At 38.5% G+C, this 23,499-nt stretch overlaps 1 protein-coding gene and 1 pseudogene across 1 annotated transcript in view; both read right to left on the bottom strand.

The window, feature by feature from the left end:
* LOC122738554 overlaps window positions 1–3,671 on the bottom strand; it is a 94,268-nt pseudogene extending 90,597 nt beyond the window's left edge.
* Window positions 1–22,984, bottom strand: part of MGA (MAX dimerization protein MGA) — a 232,147-nt gene extending 209,163 nt beyond the window's left edge. The window contains exons 1-2 of the mRNA XM_043983358.1: window positions 22,669–22,984; window positions 7,919–7,982 (exon numbers count right to left, since the gene is read on the bottom strand). The gene's annotated coding sequence lies outside the window, so the exon portion shown is untranslated. The remainder of the gene's footprint in view (window positions 1–7,918; window positions 7,983–22,668) is intronic.
* Window positions 22,985–23,499: the final 515 nt, after the last annotated feature.

The raw sequence follows: 23,499 nt of genomic DNA, 5'->3' as shown, positions 1-23,499 counted from the left end.
AAAAGCACAAAACACCAACAAGGAAGACACTGAACTAAAAACATCATTAAGCAAAACCTCAAAGAAAATTGCAAATTGGGCACAAGCTGAACAAGAACTCCTAGAAGCGTTAAAGAGTTTTTAAAAGAGCAAAAAATGGTTTTAAAAAACAAACGGGGGGCAGCTAGATGGCGCAGTGGATAGAGCACCGGCCCTGGAGTCAGGAGTACCTGAGTTCAAATCTGGCCTCAGACACTTAACACTTACTAGCTGTGTGACCCTGGGCAAGTCACTTAACCCCAATTGCCTCACTAAAAAAAAAAAAAATGGGCAAGGCAGGAGGGGAGGTAGGTGGCACTTTGGATAGAGCACTGGACCTGGATTCAGAAGGACCTGAGTTCAAATCCGGCCTCAGACACTTGATATTTACTAGCTGTGTGACCCTGGGAAAGTCACTTGACCCCAATTGCCTCACCAAAAAAACCCACCAAAAAAAACCCAAACAAATGAGGAGGGCAGCTAGGTGGCGTGGTGGATAGAGTACCGGCCCTGGAGTCAAGAGGACCTGAGTTCAAATCCAGCCTGTCACTTGACACTTACTAGCTGTGTGACCCTGGGCAAGTCACTTGACCCCAATTGCCTCACCCCCCCCCCAAAAAAAACCCAAACCATTGCTATTTTCAAAAAAAATAAAATGAGAAAAGAAACGAGCATTATACAAGAAAGTACATTACTATCATCTGAACCTTTTAAAGAGGGAAAAATATATATACACACACCACTAGATATAGAAATTCAAAGGGTTAAGGAAAAGATAGGGAGACTAAGAGGAAGGGTAGATATGGGGAAGAAGTGGTCAAAAGGAAAACAGACTCTTAAATAAAGATTGGAGAAAAAAGAAAACCCTTCAAAGAAGGTACTCTTATTACCCCCGTTTTACAGTTGAGGAAATTGAGGGAAATAAAGGTTAAATGACTTATTTAAGGTCACACAGCTAGTAAGTAGCTGAAGTTGGATTTTAACTCAGGTCTTTCCTGACTCTAGGACCAGCATTCTATCCACAAAAGGTAAAAGATAAAGACTTACAACCAAAATTAATTAAGCTGAAAAAACAGAATAATCAATCCAAGGCAATTCCAAAGGACTATTGATGAAACATACTATCTACCTCCAAAAAAAGAAGTGATATTGATGGAACAGACTGAAGCATGCTGTTTTTCACTTTCTTTCATTTTTTTCTTTTATTCAAGTTTTCTTGTACAAAATGACAAACATGGTAATGTTTTACATAATCATACATGTATAACCCATATCTGATTGCTTGCTGCCTCAGCAAGAAGGAAGGGGAGGAAGGGAAAAAGGGATAAAAATTGGAACTCAAAACTATAAATAAAAATATTTATTATTTTTTGCAAAAATGTTAACACAATTGATAAATGGTCAAAGGATATGAACAGGCAATTTTCAGACAAAGAAAACTACCTGTTCATATCCTTTGACCATTTATCAATTGGGGAATAACTTATATATTTACAAATTTGATTCAGTTCTCTATATAATTGAGCAATGAGGTCTTTTTCAGAGATACTTGTTTCAAAAATTCTTTCCTAGTTTTCTAGACATCTACTACATTTTTGAGCTACAAGAATTTTAGAATCATCCTCTACGTCCTAGGCATTGGAACTGCAAAGACAAAAATGAAGCCACTGCTGTCCCCAAGAAGCTTCATGGCAGAACAAGAGAACTGAATCTGGCTAGAGAGTGATTAACAGCAAGCACAGATCCTTCCAGTCTGTAAGAAATGCTGCTTACCTGAGGTGCTGTACCTGAACTTCAGGAAAACCCTCACTGAGTAGAGTATAGGAGAACTACCCTACCTCTTCCTTACTGGCTTCTCAGGCCAGATGAAGCCCCTCACTTCAGGAGGCTACTTCTACCTAGGATTACTGAAAATGTCTTCGAAAGGAAACAGGAAGACCACTCACTGTGTATCCTAGTACTACTAGAGGCATACTTTGGAGATATTGCAGGTTCAAGACCACCACAATAAAGCAAAGATTGCAAAAAAGTTTTTAAAAAAAATGCTAACACAGGAATCAAGAGAAACCTAGAAAAATAAATATTTTGGAGCAGCTAGAAGAAGCTAAAAGATGAAGTATTTATAGCCAAATGGAAGGGGAGGGGGGGGAAGAAGAGGAAATAACCTAGGCAGCTCAACAGCATAGAAGGGAGAAGGAGCTAAGCACATGTGCATGCCTTCATTCTCTCAACTACTCTTTTCCTGCTGCTTATTGCCACCCCACCCTCCCACTCCCTTGGTGCAGACTATCCTGGTGCCTCTTTTTTGACTTGGTAGTTAAGGAAATCCTGAACTCACCATGGTCAACTAGAGGCCTAAGGAAGGAATCAAAATTGAAAACAAGGACCATATTAATTTAAAGGCGGCAGGGCAAGGTGGTTTAAGATTTTAAAAAGCATACAACACTTAGTAAACCAATGAAAGCCTATTATAAACAACACGGTTTGTGGGTCCTGAAGATAAGACTCCAATTTCATGGGCAGCCAATCAATTATGATACAGATACACCTATACTGTTTGAAAAAGAGAATGAAGATGCAATTGATGTTTCTAGCACCCGACAGGAAGCATTCACTAAAAAAGGAAAATCTACAACATTACTCCAGAATTGTACTCCCAAGAAAAACAATACATTCATAATTAGAAAACTGAAATTTGGTTCATTTTCAAGCTAACACTGAAGTATAGTTTTTGTCTTCTTTGATTCCCTTCTCCCACTCCTTTAACTCTACATATTCTAACTGGTATATATGAACAGGCTGATAAATTTGATCATTTAATAAAACTAATAAATTAAGTTATATTTAACTAAATATTAAAATATTAGCAGGGAGGCTACCACAATATATTTTTTAAATTATGACAAGGTTGAATATAAATCAGAAATGAGTAGTTACTTCAATACAAGGAAAACTATTATCATAGAATACGTGTGTATATATGAATATATGTGACTCATCTGAATAAAGATGATAACTGAACTCATGGGAGCTGATGAGATCACCAAGTGAGATAGTATAAAGCAAAAAAAGAGAGAAGAAAGCCCAGGACAAAGCTATTGGGGACATCTACAATTAGCAGAAGTGACATGAAAAAAAGATCTAGAAGTCTAAGGAGAGATCAGATAGTTAAAAGAACCAAGAAAGAGTAGCATAATGAAAACCTAGGAAGAAAATATTCAGAAGGTCAACAATAGTTTTACATGTTGCAGAGAGGTCAAAAAGGATAAGGATTGAGAAAAAGCAATTAGATTTGTCAATTAAGAGATGATTATTGATCTTTCTTACACATTCTTTCTTGCCATGACCAGAGAATAAAGTTCACAGTTCAGCCACAGCACAGGCTCCATGAACTGAACTAGGAGGGAGATGGAGGAAATACAACCCTCCTTCTTCTTTTTAGACCCCTGGCTAGAGGTGTTTCTCTTGTTCTTTTTTGTTTTGTCCTCCTCCTTTTTAGGGGCCAGCAGTGATCTCACCCAGGGCTGAGCATCTGAGCCATGGCGACCTTGAAGCCGGGATGACAAGCAGGATGGTGCAGCCAGTGGGGATGCCTGGCACTTAAGCCCAAGGCAGGTTTTCAGTTCGGAACTGGGATTGCACTCTATGTTCATAGATCTTTTTTATATCTTTGAAGTAAATATTTCTTTGTAAAAGCTCATCTGGCTTTCAGTATTTAGATGGAACTGGATGCAAGGAAGCTTCCCACTACACCAAAAGGAATACCTGAAGTCAGTTCCATTGGTATAATTTTGCAAACTTCATTTGTCAATTGCTTGATTAAGTAATGATACTTTCTGTATTACTGAATTCTGTATGTAGGTATTGATATACCGAAACATTTTGTGTTACTGAGTCCTGTATTAAGTTTAATGTGAGAAATCTAGAATCACTAGATTGTTGCTATCTAATAGAAATGTTCGGGGGCAGCTAGGTGGCACAGTGGATAAAGCACTGGACCTGGATTCAGGAGGACCTGAGTTCAAATCCAGACTCAGACACTTGACACTTACTGACTGTGTGACCCTGGGCAAGTCACTTAACCCCCATTGCCCCATAAAAAAATAAAAATAAAAAAAGAAATGTTGATATTGTTCTTCGGTATTTAAAATCAATTTAGACTACTTGCCTTTTGTGAAAGCAAAATGCTCTACATCTTCCAGGTTAAGATGCCTGTGCCTAATATCCACAAGTAGCTGACATTCTTTGCAACTTCTCTAACTGATTCTACTTGTCTTCTTGCTCTGATGGGTGAGTTTGCAATTCCATTTTGTTCATCTTGACAGTAGCACAGATCCATAGGAGAAATTTTCAGTGCCCTTTAGAAAAAGGACCCAAGGGACAGCTAAGTAGTTCAGTGGATAGGGCACCGGCCCTGGAGTCAAGAGGACCTGAGTTCAAATCCAGCCACAGACACTTGACACTAGCTGTGTGACCCTAGGGCAAGTCGCTTAACCCCAATTGCCTCGCTAAAAAAATAAAAGAAGGAGGAAGACCTAGAATAAATTGCTTAGACCTCCATAAGGAAAGTACCTATAATACTGAAGAACCCCTAGAGAACTGTGGTGTGCCCTGAATAGAAAGGGACATCTTTCATCCACCTAGGAGGGTGGCTATATTATGAACTGAGAGAAACATGAAAGAATTTCCAGCCCCAGGCGGTTTTCTCATCCGAGAAAGGGCTGACTTCCTGAACTATAGGTCCAAAGTCTCTGAGAGAAGAGCTCCATGTAATTTGGAAAGTTCAATGTAGGGTAGGTTTCCATTTGAGATAAGAAGGCAAAAACATGTGGCAAACTTTGTACAATGTTCCTTGTTTTCTGAATCTGGAAAACTTTGTATTTGAGGATAATTGCAATTATTGTCTATACATGTGTGATTGTATAGATAATCAATCAATACTGGCTGTTTTGAGACTTGTCACTGGAGAAGCAAGCGAATGGAAATTACTTATGACTCCCCAGAGACCACAGAGAATGATTATGAATTTGGAACAAGGACTGTGTTAACAAAAAAATGCAGCCATACCTATTAGTGGAGGATGCCAACTTTCAAACAAGCGGAAGTATGGGATGGGGTCTTAGGAACATGCTCAAAAGGTCTAACATGGAGACGCCCTGCTTGCCTGAGCCGCTTTCTACGTCGCTACCAATTGGCTAAGAATAGCCTCACTTGATTGGCTGCATTTTTTTAAACTGGCTAGAATGAGACAGTCTTTCTTTCATGCACACTTTGTCCAGAATGTGAAGATCACAGCTCGCCCACAGTATAAAACCATGAATTGAACCAAGAAGGAGGACCATCCCATTTATCTTTTTAGACCCTGTGACTAGAGGTATGTCTTATTCTGTTTGTCCTCCTCTGTTTCACGTGCAAGTGGTGATCCCCATTGGACCTAGGAGTTGAGACATGGTGACTTTGAAACTAGGATTAGAGATAGCATGTTGTAGCCAGCTAGCCTGACAGGAAAGCCCTCAGAATACAAGGTGCCTGGAATTTGAACCCTAGAGGGAGTTCTAAGCTTGAACTGGAACTGTGCTCTATAGGAACCACACTAAACTTGTTTGTATATTGTTTTATGCCTTTGGAGAAAAGATTTCTTTATAAAAACTAATCTATTAGTGATAAAATGGAACCAAGGAACAGGGAAGCCCCCTCCCTGACACCTAAGGGAACACCATTCATGGAGCTAAAGGCATTTGCAGAGAAACTAGAAACCCCCACTTCTCTAAGGCATATCAGAGAATCCTGAAAGGATGAAATGCAACATCCTGGATTTCAGATAATAGGGGCCAGAGTGGCTAGTTTTAGATGTGAGGCCTTATCTGAAATTAAATTGAGCCCACTGCTTTTGGGAGAGATGCCTGGAGAGATCCCCAGGCCAGGATTTTTCATTTTAGATAACTATATAAGATATTGGAGAAATTTAGAAATTTTTTTTAGACCATAAATATACAATAAAATTTGTGGGGGAAGAGTTCCCTCACAAGTAAGTTCCATTGATATAATTTGGCAACTTTTTTCATGTGTTCACTGTTTGATACTTTTTGCATTACTGAATTCTGTATTTAAGTATTGATATACTGATATGTTCTATATTACTAAGTCCTGATATTAAGTTTAATGTGAGAAATCTGTAATCACTAGACATCAACCATCTAGCAGAAACATACTTTTTATTCTTTGACATTTAAACCAACCTACATTGCTTACCTATAGGAACTGAGCTAAGCTGTTTGTTTGCTTTATACCTTTGAAGTAAATCTTTCTTTGAAAAAGCTAAAAATAATTTTTTTAAAAGATCATTGTTGGGGCAGCTAGGTGGCGCAGTGGTTAGAGCACCGGCCCTGGAGTCAGGAGTACCTGAGTTCAAATCCAGCCTCAGACACTTAACACTTACTAGCTGTGTGACCCTGGGCAAGTCACTTAACCCCAATTGCCTGACTTTAAAAAAAAAAAAAGATCATTGTTAACTTTGGAGAAAATTATTTCAGTTGAATTATGAAGTCAGAAGGCAGATTATGGAAAATTAAGAAGCAAATGAGAGGAGAGTAAGTAGAGGAACTGAGTGTAGATGGCTTTATCAAGGAGTTTACCCAAGAAGGGGAAGAGATATAAGATGTGCATAATTGAATGAAGTGAGGGTTTTTACAGTCTGAGAGGGCATAAGTATGCTTTTTTGGCAGTTGGGAAAGAGATAATAGAGAAGGAGAGACTGAAGGCTAAAGAAAGAAGGGAGATCTGAAAGCTAAGGGGGGTGCCCATCAAGGGGTTAATGGCTGAACAAATTATGATACAGAAATATTATTGTACCTAATAAATGATGAAAGAAACATTTCCAGGGAAACCAGCAGACTTGTATGAATTTACATAGAGTGACATGGACAGAACCAAAATTATTGATATAATAATAATGTAAGAAAAACAACTCTGAAAGACTTAAGAAATTAGAACAATGAAATGACCAACCCCATTTCCAGAGCATAATGAAGCATGCTATTCACCTTCTGACAGAGATGTGATGGTCTCAAGGAACAGAATCAGATATAAATTTTCAGACATGGTGAACATGGGGATTTATTTTGCTTCACCATTCATATTTGTTATAAGAGTTTTAGTTTTCCTTTTTTATTATTGGGGAAATGGAGAATTTGCAAGGAAGAATGAGTCTAGAAATAGAATTGTCAAAAAGAGAAGACAAGTCATCGACACATTTCATATTTTCTAAAATGAAAAAAAGCAAAGAGAAGTTCAGAAGGAAACACAGATGAGCAAGATTGCCTTGACAGTAACATAATAAATTTATTATTATATAGTTAAAAGGAAAATCAATTTACACGTAATAAAGATTTTTGATTTTTTGCATAATCTTCATTATCTGGTTTACTTAGCATCTCAGTTCAGAATAAAAACAATTTTAAAAAAAGAAAAGCAAGAGGAGTAATGTTGTAGGCAATATGTATGTCAAGGTGTTAAGAGATCAATCCACAAAATATCTTAAGGAAAGGAAAAAAATCTGAGGCCCCATTAATAATTTCCAAAGAGCAATGAGGAAAATATCAACAGCTGACATATATACATGCACGCATGCATACACACACATATATATACACACATATATGCTAAAGTCTACTTTCTAGTAAATATAAATTTTTCCCAAGAGAAAAATATATGTACATATCAAAAGTAACCTTAATGAGAATATTAGGAAGGAACAGGCTGATTTTCAAAAGTGAGAGCCCATAATAGATCACATATTTATCATCATATAATTGACAAAGATGTAAAGAATGCAAAATTTCACTGTGCTTACTGTTTGTTGACTATAAAAAGTTTTTGATTCAATAAAGCAAAATATCACCTTATAGTTCTTTTCCAACAAGATATCTCTCTTCCATGTCTGTGTTGAAATAATGAAAGATCACCTGAAAGATATAACAAAAGAGATACCCTTGTCTGATTATCCTGTCATTAATATCAGGTAAGGCATACAAGACATTTGCTCCCCAATGGTATCTAGCACTGTCAAAGAAGAGATAGGGTATAATGTCCAAATGGAAGAGGGATTTCCTATCTGAATTTTCCTGTTTCTCAATAATACTGCATTGGTTGCATCAAGCCCTAAAACACTTCAGAGCTTCTTGGACAAGGCTAATAAACACTGAAAACAGCTTGGCCCAACTATCCACACAGGAAAACCTAAGTGCATGCAGAATGCCTTTTGTCCCGATTATAGCAGGAAATCAGATGTAGAACCTATACATATAGCTCATCTAGTGTAGATGTTGGAAAGGCACTGAAAATGAATAAAGTGGGTCTATAATTAAACAGGAAGAAGTTAGCAAGCTGGACAGCCTACGGGAAAGGAATTTCCTTTAATGAGGATAAAATTCTCCCTGAAATAATGACTCATCTTTTTAATATCAACATTCTACCAATGCTATTATATGGTTCTTAGTTCACGTAACACTAGTCTCCTAAGAATTAAAAATGAGTATTACTAGAGGCAGAGCCAAGATGGCAAAGTAGCAGGAAAAAAATACAGCCCAGCTCCCATACATACACACCACTTTCACAAAGATCTAGAAAATGTATTAGTCCAAATTCTGATCAAGAAATCCAAGAAAAAGATCACAGCGAATCATTTTATTAGCCCAGGTCAGCAGTATAGGGATATGGACAGAGAGGTCTCCACACCCTGAGGAAGGGGTCTGGCAGAGTATTCTAAGGCCAAGGGACTGAAGGAGTTTGGTTATAAACTGTGCACCAAGGTAGAAAGCACAAAGGCAGAAAAAGACCACACAAGGACTCTAAAACTAGTGGAAGTTGCAAGAAAAGCTGTCATCTGGCAGATCTGTTGCTCACTACCCAGAGTCAGGTCATAAGTCTAAGGCAAACTAAGGAAGACACCTAGGCCTTAAGAATAATCATTTCTGAAGCAAACAGTAGCTCTGTGGCTCTGATCCCAGGAGCAGAGCAGGAACTCAGTTCAAGCCTCCAGCCCAGGCTGAAACCAGCAGTGAAATAACCAAGGCAAGAATGCCAGACCAAAAGCGAGTCTTCAGTTTGGTCACTTTGAACCTGCTGAGCTTCCAAGAGGGCTACCTGACAGTGGTTGAGTCCAGTAGCACTGTACTACAACTTACAGGGACAAGTATAAATAAAGACCCAAACCTGGGGGCAGGAACTAGCAGAGCTCAGAACAGGAAAAAATGAGGACAACTTTGCCCAGGGTCACATCACTTTAGGAACACTGAAAGCTTGCAGATCCCCAGCCAGAGCTGTCCCTGAGATACTAGAATAACAAAACATTCAATATTAAAGAAAGGAGCAGAAGGACCCAAGAAGACAAACTCTCAGCCCAGACATCATTCACAAAAATGTGCATAACCCAGTTGTAAAATAAAGTCCAAAGTCAAGAAACAAAAAGGGAAGAGAAGGAGGGAGGGAGGGAGGGAAGGAAGGGAGGAAAAAGAACCCTATTATCAAGAATTATTATGGGGCAGCTAGGTGGCGCAGTAGATAGAGCACCGGCCCTGGATTCAGGAGGACCTGAGTTCAAATCCAGCCTCAGACACTTAACACTTACTAGCCGTGTGACCCTGGGCAAGTCACTTAACCCCAATTGCCTCACTAAAAAAAAATTTAATTAAAAAAAAAAGAATTATTATGGTGACAGAGAAGCTCAAGACACAAATTCAGCAAAGCCTCAAAGAAAAACACAGGTTGGGCACACATCCAATTAGAATTCCTGGAAATATTAAATCAAGGGTTGGATGTTTTGTTTTGTTTTTTAAAGAGCTAAAAAATGATTTTAGAAACCAAATGAGCGCAACAGAGGGGAAAGAGGAGAAGAAATGAGAGTTATAGAAGAAAGACATGAAAAATAATTAACAACTTAAAGCAAAAGGCACAAAATCTTACCCAAGAAAATAACTTCCTAAAAATTAGAATTGACAAAATTAAACCTAATGACTCCTCAACACATCAAGAAATATTAAAACAGGGCAGCTAGGTGGAGCAGTGGATAAAGCACTGGCCCTGGATTCAGGAGGACCTGAATGCAAATCTGGCCTCAGACACTTGACACTTACTAGCTGTGTAACCCTGGGCAAGTCACTTAACCCTCACTGCCTATCAAAAAAAAAAAAAAAGCCATAAATGAACTCCCAAAGTGGGAGGGGGGCAGGGAACAGAACTAGATGGATTTAGATGGATTTAGTAGTGAATTCTATGAAACATTTAAAGAACAATTAATTCCTTCAGGAGAAGGATTTGGAATTATGCCCATAAGGCTCTAAAACAATGCATACTCTGACCCAGCAGCAATATTACCACTAGGTCTGTATCCCAAAGAGATCAAAGAAATGGGAAAAGGACCTAACTGTACAAAATATTTATAGCATCTCTTTTTGTGGAGGCCAAGAACTGGGAATTGAGGAGATGCCCATCAACTGAGGAATAGCTAAACAATTTGTGGGACATAATTGTGATGAAATACTATTGCTATAAGAAATGAAGAGGAGGATAGTTTCAGAAAAACCTGGGAAGGGGGCAGCTATGTGGCACAGTGGATAAAGCACTGGCCCTGGATTCAGAAGGACATGAATTCAAATCTAGCCTCAGACACTTGACACTAGCTGTGTGACTCTGGGCAAGTCACTTAACCCTCACTGCCCCCCCCCCAAAACAACAACAACAAAAAAAAACCTGCAAAGATTTACATGAACTCATGCAAAGTGAAGTGAGCAAAACCAAGAGAACACTGTATATAGTAACAGCAATATTGTAATAATGACTGACTGTCAATATTTAATGAAATAAAAAGTATTTTTTAAAAGAACAAATAATTGTAAGAATACATAAACTTTTTGAAAAAATAATAAAAGAGAAGATCCCACCAAATTCCTTCTATGATACAAGTATGGCCTTGATACCTAAACCAGGGAGAGTCAAGGCAGAGAAAGAAAATTATAGCCTAGTATCCCTAATGAATATTGATAAAAAAAAAGGTACTATATCAACATATCACAATGATTACATACGAGGACAAGGTTGGATTTATTCTGAGAATGCAGGACTGGTTCAATATTAGGAAAACAATAAACATATATGATCATACTAATAATAAAAACAACAAAAATCACACACGATTATATCAATAGATAAGACAAAGCTTTTGACATGCGCCAACACCCATTCCTATTAAAAATATTAGAAAACATAAAAATGAACAGAGCTTTCTTTAATTTATAAGTACTATCTCTCTAAACCAAGAGCCTTTAGAGTTTCTTTTTTTGTACATGATGAGTATGAACAGGTTATAGTTATAACACATGATGAATAAGGAACTACAAAGGAAAACAAATGTTGAGGAAGTAAATTATTTAAAAATGAGAAAGGCTATTAACATGGTAAGAGTAAGGGACAAACAAATAAACAGTGTGATCCAATGGTATCTTCTCAATGACGATTGTTGTTTGTCCTTCATTCTCTTTTTTTTTTTTTGATGGGACAATGGGGGTTAAGTGACTTGCCCAAGGTCACACAGCTAGTAAGTGTCAAGTGTCTGAGGCCGGATTTGAACTCAGGTACCCCTGAATCCAGGGCCGGTGCTTTATCCACTTCGCCACCTAGCCACCCCCTGTCCTTCATTCTCAAAGAAGACCAAGACATTGGGAAGTGATATCATGACTTGCACTGAACTGGATTTAAGTGAGGCAGGGCTGTGCAAGGTCACCAACCTCACTCTCTCCTCCAGAGCCATCTGGGTACAGTGGCAAGATATGTATCAGGACAACTGGAGATGGCCCCAGATGTTTGAGGCAATAAGATTAAGTAACTTGCCCAGGGTCACACAGCTAGTACTTGTAGGAAGTGAGATTTGAACTCAGGTCCTCCCAACTTCAGGGCTGGTGCTCTATCTACTGAACCACCTAGCTACCCCATCAATGACAATAAGAAATGAGGAAGGCTCAGTACGATGTGATAAAATTATTAGGAAGACATGGACAAGAGATGCAAAGGATAGATGAAAATGGGGAGACTGTATTCTACATAATTAAAGGGATGAGTCACATTGATGAGATCAAATCCATGTGAATTTGTGGCACTGTTCCAGGCACCAGGACACTGTGCAAAGCACTGGAGGGTCAAAGCGAAAGTATAAAAAATACTAAGAGAGGAAAAAAGAAAAGAAAAAGTTAACACAAACATTGGGTCAAAGAGTATATGAGTTACTTATTACTAGAAGAATCTTTAAAAAAAAGACTTGCTCCTCCAAATGCTATAACTAATAAATCAACAGGCACTTATTAAGTGCCTGCTTTCCTTTAAAAAATAAAAAAGAGAGAGCCTTCCTTGAACAAAGAAAGAAATTAACTCCCTATCAAACTGATACAAGATAAATTATTCTGACATAAGTATCTTTTAAAATACATTAAGTTTTTTAATGTGAAAACAAAAATAATTAAATATTTGTATGGTTTGTACTTGCCAAGCAAACTATCAGCCAAATTAATAACAGCAGCATATTGAAACTGGAGTTTGACACCAGGATTATAAGAAAGCACAGGCTCTGCAAACTAAATATGATTGTCAAAAACTTCTCTAAAATATGATTGACTAGAAAACTCTGTAGGATTTATGATGAAAAATGCTATCCATCTCCAGAGAAAGAACTGATGGTGTCTAAATGACTATAGTAATCTTCTGTTTGATAAATCCAAAGATTCCAGTGTCTGGGATAAGACCTCACTATTTGACAAAAACTGCTGGGAACCAGGCAACTAGGTGGCACCGTGGATAAAGTACTGACCCTGGATTCAGGAGGACCTGAGTTCAAATCTGGCCTCAGACACTTGACACTTAATAGCTGTGTGACCCTGGGCAAGTCACTTAACGCTCATTGCCCTGCACAAAAAAAAACACACACACACACACACACACACACAAAAAAAACACTGCTGGGAAAACTGGAAGATAGTTTGGCAAAAACTAGGCATAGATCAACATCTAACACCTTATACCAAAATAAGGGTCAAAAGGGGTATGTGATTTACATATATATAAAGGGTAATACCATAGGTAAATTAGGAGAGGAAGGAATAGTTTACCTCTCAGATCTATGGAGAGGAGAACAATTTATGACCAAACAAGAGACAGAGAATATTATGAAATGCAAAATGGATTGTTTTGATTACATTAAATTTAAAAGTTTTGTACAAACAAAAGCAATGCAGCCAAAATTAGAAGGAAAGTCAAAAACTAGGAAACAATTTTTACAGCCAGTGTTTCTGATAAAGACCTCATTTTTAAACTATAAGGGGGGGGGCAGGTAGGTGGCACAATGGATAAAGCACTGGATTCAGGAGGACCTGAGTTCAAATCTGGCCTCAGACACTTGACACTTACTAGTTGTGTGACCCTGGGCATGTCACTTAACCCTCACTGCCCTGCCCCCCCCCCAAAGAACATCTAGGATGATATAAACTTTTTTTTTAATTTGTTTTTTTGTTGAGGCAATTGGGGTTAAATGACTTGCCCAGGGTCACACAACTAGTAAGTGCCAAGTGTCTGAGGCCGAATTTGAACTCAGGTCCTCCTAACTCCAGGGCTGGTGCTCTATCCACTGTGCCACCTAGCTGCCCCGGATGATATAAACTTAATGCACTAGAAAATGGCAATCATTATAAGTTATATTAACTGATTTTCTAAAATATATGGGGAACAAAATCAAATTTATAAGAATGCAAGTCATTTACCAATTGAGAAATAGTCTAAGGATCTGAACAGGCAGTTTTCAGGTGAAGAAATCAAAACTATCTATTGCCATATGAAAAAATGCTCTAAATCACTATTGATTAAAGAAATGCAAATTAAAGCAACTCTGAGGTACCAACTCACATCTATCAGATTGGCTAATATGACAAAAATGGAAAATAATAAATGTTGGAGAAGCTGTGGAAAAATTGGAACACCAGCATTGTTGGTAGAGTTGTGAACTGATCCAACCATTCTGGAAAGCAATTTGGAACTATGCCCAAAGAGCTATGGAGTTGTGCATACCCTCTGACCCAATAATACCACTGCTAGGTATGTATCCCAAAGAGATCATAAAAAAGGGAAAAGGACCCACATGTACTATTCTCAACAATACAATAATCCAAAACAATCCCAAAGGACTATAGATGAAACATACTATCCACCTCCAAATTGATGGAACAGACTGAAGCATGCTATTTTTCACTCTTTCATTTTTTTTTCTTTTAATCGAGTTTTCTTGTACAAAATGGAAAAAAAAAAAAAAAGATGAGCAGGCACATTTCAGAAAAACCTGGAAGGACTTAGGTGGACTGATGCTGAGTGAAGTGAGTAGAACCAGGAGAACACTGTGCACAGTAACAGCAACACTGTGCTATGATCAATTTGGCTCTTCTCAGCAATACAATGATCCAAGACAATTCCAAAGAACTCATGATAGAAAATGCTCTCCACATCCAGAAAAAAGAACTGTGGAATCTGAATGCAAATTGAACCATACTGTTTCTGCTTGGGGGGGGGGGTATTTTTTGAGGTTTTTCCCTTTTGTTCTGATTCTTCTCTCAAAACATGACTAATGCAGAAATGTTTAATGTGATCGTACATATATAACCTATATCAGATTGCTTTCTGTCTGGGGGGGGGGAGGAGAGAGAAGGGGGGAAATTTGGAACTCAAAATCTTATAAAAACAAATGATCTTTACCTGTAACTAGAAAATAATTAAATACATTTAAGATTTTAAAAAATAAAAATAAATTTTTAAAAAAGAACTGATGGTGTCTGAATACTGATTGAAACATACTTTTTTGTGAAGCATACTTTTTTTAAACTTTATTTTTCTTGAGGGTTTTTTTTTGTGTCTATGTTTTCTTTCACAACCTAACATGAAAATGTTTTGCATGACAACACATATACAACCTACACTGACTTGCTTGCCTTTTCAATGGAGGGGAGGGAAAAAAGGGAGAGAATTTGGAACTCAGAGTTTTAAAAACAAATGTTAAAAATTGGTTTTGCCTATAATTGGGAAAAAATAAAATACTAAATAAATTCAAAAAAAAAAAAATATATATATATATATAATTGATTATACCCCATTCTGATCACTCTTTTATGTCACATTCTCCAGATACTTATCTTCTTTTTCAACTATACCATTTTGGACTTTCTGCTGGTGCTTTTCAACCTTAAATCTTTTAAAATAAATGCTTAACTTTTTCAACTAAATTATAAGTTTCTTAAGGGTATGCTCCCCACTGTACCTCATATATGGAAGTTACTCAATAAATGCTTATTAAGTGAATAATTGGTCACACAGATAATACCTCCATATTTATAATTTACATCAATCCCTAGCAAGATGAATAGTATATTTAAATTGTACATGTATAATCTATATCTGATTGCTCAATACCTCAGGGAGGGGGAAGGGGACAAAGGGAGGGAAGGAGGGATAGATTTAGAACTCAAAACTTTTAAATAAAAATGTTTATTATTATCCAAAAAAATAGTATATTTAGGGGGCAAGTACTGCAGATACTACTGGCTTTACTGTCATTGCCAGTTCTTCTTCTGAAGTAAAGAATCTGAAAGCACAAATCTAGCATTAAAATAGAAATTCTGACTGCACAGAGCAGGTGGGTGGGAGAGTAGGCAAGTGAAAACTATTATAATAGCATTCCTCCCAAGAATTACAAATTCCTTTAGATTAAAACACTCTTAGAATCTTTGCGAACAAAAAAAAAATCATAATTATTACTGCAAAATGAAAATGCTATACAGGCCAAATCTTATCACAACCAATACCATGAATATGAATAATTCACCATAATAAAAATACTTCTAGACATCAGCTAAAGGCCCATAAAATGGTGTTTTGCTAACTGGTTATTATGAAATTGTCTACTGTAAATAATGAAATAAAATAAATGTTTCTCCTACATTTCCCTTCCATCTCTGTCCATAAAATACTAACTTGCTTTTACAAAAAACAAAGGAATATTTTCCTATTTCCTTTTAACAGGTTTTTTAAAAATATATATTTATAGGGAGCGGCTAGGTGGCACAGTGGATAAAGCACTAGCCCTGGATTCAGGAGTACCTGAGTTCAAATCCGGCCTCAGACACTTGACACTTACTAGCTGTGTGACCCTGGGCAAATCACTTAACCCCCATTGCCCCGCAAAAAAAAAATATATATAGATAGATATCTATCTATATATCTTTTTTTTAAATCAACCAGCTGTCAGCTAACAGGAAAACACTTTTATATATGTTTAGACATTCATAGGTCACATACCAAAAATACATTAATTCATTCAACAAGTATTTATTGATTACCTACACAAATTTGATGTGCTTCCTCTAATTCTTCTCTTTATCCCCTCTAGCAACTTTTTCTTTATTCAGTAGCTAGCCAAAACATTGCTACTATCACAAAGTAAACCAAAAAATAATTGCAGGTCAAATATTTAGACAGAAAACCCCATCTGTGAAGTAAGGGTAGGGATCTTTAACTAAAAGTAACCACAATAGGTGTGCTCAAGGACTCTCATAAGGTACTGACTGTCAACTTCAAAACTTCAAAAGGCAATATCCCCAAGAATATACATTCCAGTGAAATTTCAGTACAGCCCAAAATTTTGGACACTTCAATTTAATCCAAAGTATGTCCAAAGCAGTGTGGTACATGCTAAATCTGAAGTCAAGTGACCTGGGTTTGAATCTCAAATCTAATGTGTTAGCTGAATGTAGGACCATGGGCAAGTTTTATAATATCTTTGAACCTCTTTACAATGGAGATTAACAGTACCTACTTAAGCTATTATTACTATTAATAAATTATAAGGAAACAGGCCCTTCTTAATTAATACTTGGGGATATTTTGTAATCTAACTCTAAACAATGGATTTTGTCCATTACAATTTAGAGATTTGAGCAATCCAATTCCTTTGCTAAAGGGCAAGAAAAATACAGGGCAAGCCTCCTTTTGTGTTGTGATGGTATTTGAGTACAGGTTGAAGTATAACTTCATTTGTTGGTTCCTCTTTCTAAAGGTATTCTATTTTCTTTCACAACTTGACTAATGTGAAGATGTTTGGCACAGGTATGACATATTGAATTGCTTGATTCCATAAGGAGGGTGGAGGAGGGAGGGAGGAAGAGAGTTTGGAACAGAAAGTTTTAAAAAATCAATGTGAAAAAAATTTTTTTTCTTTTTCTTTTGTTTTTTACATGTATTTTGGGGAAAATTCTAAATAAAAAATAATTACAAACAAACACACTTTAAGATGGAATCAAGAGGTAGTGAAGAGAATTATTGTGGCAGTGGTTGGTGGTGAGGAGCAGAGTCGTGAGACTTGGCCCTGGTCTTGGTCCCTTCACCCCCAGGCTCCCTTGGCCAGAAGACCTTGTGAACTTTAAAAGGCCTGGAGGATTTTTTACTTTCCATCTTCATATCCGTGCTCTAGCAATATTCCCAGAATAGCTGAGAGATATTGCATTGGAAGTCAAGGACAAAATGGATACAGATTCAAGGATTTACAAAGAATACAACAAAAACAAGTTGTACCATATCAAAGGGGAATATCTTGAAGACTACAGCTACTGGACTTCCAAGAACTGTGAGTTACTCCTTTGCCACATGTGCTCTCTAAGCTTGATCTCACTTTCTCTTGGACTCTGTGCATACTTCTGGTATTATTATACCACGAGTATATCACAGATTTTGGGGAGTTGTTTTTTGCCAACTCTTCTTAATATGCAACCTTAGTAAATCCACCTTTCTAAAAGTTGATTAAGTATGGATAATTAATTGATAGCAATTTATAATCATAGGGAACTCAATCAGGGAATGGCTGAACAAGTTGTGGTATATGATTGTAATGGAATATGATTGTGTTACGAGACATAATGAGCAGGATGATTTCAGAAAAACCTGTTAAGACTTACATGAACTGATAAAAACTGAAGTGAGCAGAAACAGGAAAACACTGTACACAGAAACAGCAATATTGTATAATGCTCAGTGGTGAATAACTTAGCTATTCTCAGAAATGCAATTATCTAAGCCAATTCCAAAGGACTCATGATGAAAATGCTCTGTCTCTAGAGGAAGAACTGATGGAGTCTGAATACACATCAAAATATACTGTTTTTCACTTTAGTGGGGGGAGTGGGGTTGGTCTGTGTTTTCTTTTACAACATGACTAATATGGAAATATGTTTTGCATAATTGTACATGTATAGTCTATATCAAATAGCTTACTATCTCAGTGAGGGAGGGAGAGAATTTGAGACTCAAATTTTGAAAAAAGAATGTTGGGCAGCTAGATGGCGCAGTGGTTAAAGCACCGGCCCTGGATTCAGGAGTACCTGAGTTCAAATCCGGCCTCAGACACTTGACACTTACTAGCTGTGTGACTCTGGGCAAGTCACTTAACCCCCATTGCCTAAATAAAAAAAAAAAAAAAAAAAAAAGAATGTTAAACTTTTTTTTTGGGGGGGGGAGGAAATTGGGGTTAAGTGACTTGCCCAGGATCACACAGCTAGTAAGTGTGTGTTAAGTGTCTGAGGCCAGATTTGAATTTAGGTATTCCTGACTCCAGGGCCGGTGCTCTATCCACTGTGCCACCTAGCTGCCCCTTAAACATTTTTTAAACATGTAATTGGGGAAAAATAAAATATTAAGATTAACCAAAACCCCTCTACCCACAGTTTAAAGTTTTCCCTCTCAATTTACTTATTACCAACCTAACTTTTCTTTTTCTCACTTTTACCTCAATACTCTTAATTATGCCATCCCTAACTACAATAAATAATGCCTCCCCGTTTTGTATTTGCTTTATTGACTGCCAGAAACAAGCAATAATGAACCTGGAACTGTCTATAATATTAATGTGGCCTTATTTTAATTCTAAAGAAATAACCTTACTCTAATCAGCTAACCATGCTGCAAGCATTTATTAAGCACCTACTGTGTGCAAAGCACATTGCTATACCCTGGGGATAAAAGGATAAAGAATTTAAAAATCTGACTCACAAGAAGCTATATTCCAATAAGAGAGAAGTACACATGTAAACATATAAAGCACAAATATAAAGTGAATAAATAAAAATTATAAGGAAATACAAGGCAGTTTGGGAGAGAAGGCATTACAGTAGGAAGGATAAAGAAAGGCTTCATGCAGAAAAAGATGTTTGAGTTTTGTCTTAAAGGAAGATGAGGAATGGAGGGTACTGTGTGTGAAATACCAGAGAGAAGGCCAATTTGGCTGGATCACAGATTGCAGGAGGGAGAATAATGTCCAGTGAAACTGAAAGGTTATGGCCAGGTTGTATAGAACTTTAAAAGCTAAACAAAGGAGTTTCTATTTTATTCTAGAAGCAATAAGACACTAAAATTAATTGAGCAGTGAAGTAGCCTGATCAGATCTATGCAGTAAGTAGGATGGCCTGGAAGAGAGAGAGATTTGAAGCAAAGACCAATGAGAAATTGATGAGAGAAAATGAGGGCTTGAACCAAGTGAGTGGAGAGAAGTCAGATGCAAGAGATGAGAAGGTAGAAAAAGTAAGATTTGGTATCTGACCAGATTTGTGGAGTGCCTCTTTCTAGACCACTCTTAAATACTGGGGAACTTTTGTTAATATAAGAAATACAATTGGGTATAGAAATGATGTCTTGACAACTAAAAAACCACTTAGCATCTGGGTGTATGTGTGCTACATTCAACAGTTAAACACATGATTCAGTGTCCTCAAGAATATATTTTCCTCCCTATTCCTATCAAATAAAGCTTCCTGGCATTGTTGTCTCACTCCAAACCCAACTCTATACTTTCTTTTATGTTTTCCTACTGATGCATCTGATATCTCACTTCAAATATGCAAATAATAACTAACATTTATATGGTGCTTTAAGGTTTGCAAAGCACTTTACAAATATTACCTTATTTGATCTTCAAAACAACTCTATGAGGTGGGCACTATTATTAGCCCCATTTCACAGAGGATGAAACTAAGAAAGGTTATGTGACTGGCTCAGAGTCACATGACTTGCATCTAAAGGGGAGAGGGGGGAAAAAGGGAACAAGAATTTACATAGCACCTATCCTGTGCCAGGCATGGTGCTAATGAGTACTTTTTACAAATATTATTTCACTTGAAGCAGAACTTGAACTCAGTTGCTCCTGACTGCAAGGTCAATGCTTTATACAATATACTAGTTAGTGGCCTCATAAGACAAACTCCTCTACACAACCCTCATGAAGAATCTATGCCTTGGAGAAAAGCCAGGCTACCACATGATTAATAGTAATTAAAACTGAATCTATAAATCTCATTTATTTAGGAACCATATTCAAACCATCAAATGGTTGCAATAAACAATAGGTTTGTTACTCTGCCAATCTCCTCAAAAACTAAAGACTAAAAAACTTCACACAAAGATTATTAACATTCTTCGAAGACTCAATCACTGATACTACTAATAAATGTTCAATAAACTACATAGCATGTTATATAGCACATTAAAGATTGAAAAGCATTTTACAAATATTTTTCAAGAGATTATCTAGTTCCTTATGGGATCTTATAATTAATCATTAAAAGCAAAATCCCTCCTTGAACTTCATATTTCTGAAGGCACCACATGAAACATTACCCAAAAAAGATTTCCAAACTTATCTACAAAGAGCAGATAATTAATTTGTATTTCTTTCAGAGACATCTTAAATATTTAGCATTTATATAGCACTTTAAAGTGCTTTAAGTGTTATCTCATTTGATCCTTCAAACAACCCATACAGGTAAGTGCTTTTCTCATTCCCATTTTACAAAAGAGGAATCAGAGGCCCCAACTGGCCCTGGTCACACAGCTACTAAGTGTCAGTGGAAGAATGCAAACTTTTATCTTTCTCACTTCTTTACAGCTTTGTGAGAACATAATAGATATCGAACTCCATCTTCAATCGTTTCTCTTTCTGATACAAGAACCTCTACTTGGAAAGGTTCTTTCAAGGGAGCGTGTGGGCCAAGAGCTTCTTCAACTGGAGTCAAAAGGCAGTAGAAACCATGAGAAATAATTCACAGTTCCCATAAGGAAGCAATGACCCAGTTAGTATATCAAGTACCCCTAATTGGGCTCTTTCCCAAATCTCAAAGAAAGAGAAATGAAAGGAAGAGAACTTCCAGAAGGAGGTCTGGCTTAAAACAATCATTCTCCCAAGTTTGTTAGTTTTGGAAAGGAGGTAGAGGAAGGGAGGCATTTTTTGGAAAGGGAATAGGAGAGAAATGGTCCGATGGCTGGTTTCCTGCAATATTTTTTTTTTTTGGTGAGACAATTGGGGTTAAGTGACTTACTTGCCTAGGGTCACACAACTAGTCATTGTTAAGTGTCTGAGGCCGCATTTGAACTCAGGTCCTCAAGTATCCAGGGCCGGTGCTCTATCCACTGCCCCATCTAGCTGCCCCTTCCTGCAATATTAATACTTAAAATAAGCCAAGCACCACTTTTTTATTTTTGGCAAGAATAAAATTTATTCCTCCCTCCTTTATGGCTCACAGAAAGCATCGGCCACAAAAAACAGTTAATAATGGCCTACGTTTGCTTTGCAAACCTTACCTCAATTGATCCTTTTACAACCCTGTGAGATGTGTTATTATCGCCATTTCACAGATGGGGAAATTAAGGCTCAGAAATACTGACTTTGAGCAGAATCGCACTGTTCATAAGTATCTAGGCTGGCCTTTTAAATCCAGTTCTATCTGCTTCCAAATCCAGTTGGCTATAACCGCAACACCATGCTTCCTACACATGCCTTCTTTACTCCCCAACCCATCAGTTCAGATAGCCAAAGATCTGAAAGAACGACCTGGCTGAGGCCGCCCTCCTGCGGTGGAGACGAGGCCACGTGATCGACAGGCCCTTTCGGCCCCACCCCCACCCCTCGCCCGCAGCACGCGCTGCCAGCCTCCTCACGTGACGCCACAACTCTCCAGCCTCCCCGGCTTCCCGAGCAGCCATTTTGTAGGAGACCTAACCGTGCGTGCTCCCACACTGCCAGATCAAAGCTCCCCCAGGGCTCGGAGGCGGTACACAAGCCTCCAACCATGCCCTCGGACGACCCCAATGGTTCGAACCGCAGGGAAACATTTTGCACCCCAATACACATCGAACCCCGAGGCTCCAAGAATGCGATGCCACCTCTTCAGTCTGACTGGCCCGCTGTTGTCACGTGACTCCAAAACCCCCTCCAAACGCCCCCCTCCAAAAATTCACCTACATATACATTCAACACCTCGAGCCCGGAGCAGTCTTTAACATGCGCGCGTGGGGGCCCGACGTTACGTATGGGGAACGCAGTGCGCCTGCGCGTACCTGTCACGGAATAGCAATCTTTAGCCAGACCCACGCGCCACTCCCGCTCACAGGTCCTGGAAACATCGCGCAGCCTAGGCTACAGAGTCCGTCATTGGTGGGCAGGAATGGTCACGTGCCCCTCCCGAGCCTTGCCTACCCCTCCCCCCAATTCCCCTCCTCACCCCCACCTCCCCCACCGCGGCTCATCACCTCCATTGTAGCGCGAAGCAGCACCTAGAGTTGGGGCTTCGTGCAAAAAAGGAAAGGTCATTTAGGCCGTTCCAGCCCGGCTTTCGCGCTGCTGAAAGATCTAAGAAAGAGGAACGGGTTCTCAAAACGGCAGACGTTCACACTTAGCGGTCCAATTCCTTTCTCCTCACTCACGAAGGTGGAAGCTGGGGCGTGAAGGGGGGAGGGGGTCGTCACCCGATTGCATGTTGGGAAGGTCACTCCGCCCTGGGGTGACCGCAGGGCATGCTGGGAGAGTGGTCTTCCTTGGTGTCTCCAGGCTTCTAGATAAGTCGACTGACTTCCTTAGCATCCCAGCCCCGGGAGCGTCTGCTTTTTTGAGACCGTGTGGTGCAGTGGAAAGAGCGCTTGTGGGCGGGGGTGGGGGAGGGGGGAGCGCGAGGGCGGGGGAGAGACCTAGGATTGACTGTCGACCCCACCCTGAACAGCTGCTTAATCTTGGGGACCTCAACCTCTCTGCTCTTCACATCCATTCAGTGAGCAGGCGTGTACTGCATGCCTGCTGCGTGCCCTGAGGGATACAAAAAGTGGAAAATGCTTTCTTTGTCCATTGATCCTTTCTAAAAGCCTTTTTGGGGTTGGTGAAATGAAAGAAGACAGCCATTTGAATGTAAAAGAAAAAAAAAGTTAAGGAAAAAAGCCTCAGGTTAATGACCTCCCTCATTTCTGGTTCGGGAAATCCCAGATTATCCCTCCTGCCTCGCCTCTCTTAAAAATAATAAGAGTAGCAAGCATTTATATGTTACTTTAAGATATGCAAAGCCCGTTTTATCTGTTATCCCATACGATTTT

The sequence above is a fragment of the Dromiciops gliroides genome, chromosome 2, assembly GCF_019393635.1.
Source record: "Dromiciops gliroides isolate mDroGli1 chromosome 2, mDroGli1.pri, whole genome shotgun sequence".
Lineage (NCBI taxonomy): Eukaryota > Metazoa > Chordata > Mammalia > Microbiotheria > Microbiotheriidae > Dromiciops > Dromiciops gliroides.
Note: the sequence above shows the minus strand (reverse complement) of the source record. Positions and strands in the feature narration are given on the sequence as shown.